Raw genomic sequence first — 1,870 nt, 5'->3', positions numbered from 1 at the left:
TGGTAAAAAAAAAAGAACTGTAGGGGCAATTTAGCTAAAAATGAATATAAGGGGCATAATTTGCTGAAATGTACAAAAAAAAAAAAGTTTAACAAATAAATAAAATAAAATTCTCTCTCTTTTATTTTTAATTTTGTTTCATTCATACATAGATAATGGATTTGATGTAGCAATTTAAAATTGCTTAGGTGGAGAATATTTAACATTTTAAGAGGTATTTTCTAAAAGAAGAAAATTGCAGGTCTGATTTAAAATTTTCACTGAAAAAAAAAATCTCTAGTATTCATCTTTAAGCATGTCTATTAATACATACTATACTATAAACTTGACATATTAATATTGTCATAACGAAACGAAAAATTGAAAATAAAGAACATGTTTTTGATAATTATGTCTTAGTTTAGCTAAAATATTTTACGCTGAATATATTTCTCGATGGAGAAATTATTTTGTATATCTTTAAGTATTCTTATAATGACATGGATTTAGTATTTCTATTTTTGAATTTTGACATGGTCAAACTCCACATTAGGAGTTTAATACTTTAGTTGGATTTAAACCATAATTAACCTTTAATTAGTCTTAATTCGTTCTCCTTTCTCCCTCAAAGCACCTCAAATGCAATGTAGAAGGGGGGGCTTCTTCTTAGCCTCCTCTGCAAATTTTGATGAGAACAATTGTGTAATCTATTCCCATGCAAGGTAATTATTCGAATTTCTATTGCCATACTTCTTCTTTCATTTTTTTTGCAATAATTCTTCTTTCAAGTTCTTGAGTTTGATTTAAATAATTATTCATTTGATGGCTTTTGAATCCTTTTGAAATTTTTTAGATTGTAATTCATATATCATTTCCTTTTCCATACAAGAACACATACAAGAAATTTATGATAGCAAATCTAATATTTCACAAGATCATTGTGTATTCTTCAAGTGCATTGTGGCTCTACTTTTATTTGATTGTTGGCTACTTTTTTGTTAGGCCATGACTATGTCGAAGGAAAGATTGCACCAAAAGGACATCAAGAGTGTTTCAAGCGTACGTGATTTGAACAAGAAGAACAACAACAATTCAAACCCTACTTATCAAGTAAATGCACTTTCGAAAATATCTAAGAAGCCCACTCCACATTATCTTAAACCAACCGCCACAAGCTCAACGAATGTCTCCAACTCTCTCCAACCCAAAATGCAAAAGCAGATGTTAGATAGAAAATTGGCCGTAAAAGCCTCATCGGAATCCCCTCTCCTACACTCGAAGATCCAAAAGCAAGCATCCAATTCTACATCCTCGACGAAAACCTCATCCCGAGCCTCCTTGCACTCGAGAACCCAAAGGCAAACACCCGATGGCGGCGCATTGTCCACAAAAACCTCATCACAAACCTCCTACCTACACTCTAAGAGCCAAAAGCAAGCATTGGATAGCTCTGCACCCTTGCACCACAAGAACCATATGCAAAAAGCCAATAATTGGTCGACGGTAAGAAAGAAAACATGTCCTACATCTGCTGCTGCACACGCCAAGAGTCACAAGCAAACATTTAATGGCTTTTCGCGAAGTCGAACGACACCGGTGAGCAAGGCTCAGCCTGTTTGTGTCCTTCCTCAGAGGCCATCTTCAGCTGATAGCACAAAGGCGAGGACACGATCAATTCCAAGCATCTCATCCCTACTAAGTCCAATAAAAGCTGAAAGCATTATAAGAAGTAATTCAAAGATTTATGGATCGATCGCGAGGATGACCATAACACCATCTACTCCGATGATCCTCACCGTGATACATGAAGAAGAGGAAGGAGAAGAAGTTGATGATACTTCAGAGAAAGATAAAGAGAGTCAAGGCGGTAAAGAGTTAGAAGAGAGACTGA

Source organism: Zingiber officinale, chromosome 2A, assembly GCF_018446385.1.
Source record: "Zingiber officinale cultivar Zhangliang chromosome 2A, Zo_v1.1, whole genome shotgun sequence".
Classification (NCBI taxonomy): Eukaryota; Viridiplantae; Streptophyta; class Magnoliopsida; order Zingiberales; family Zingiberaceae; genus Zingiber; species Zingiber officinale.
The sequence above is the reverse complement of the archived record's forward strand: the minus strand, read 5'-3'. Positions refer to the sequence as shown.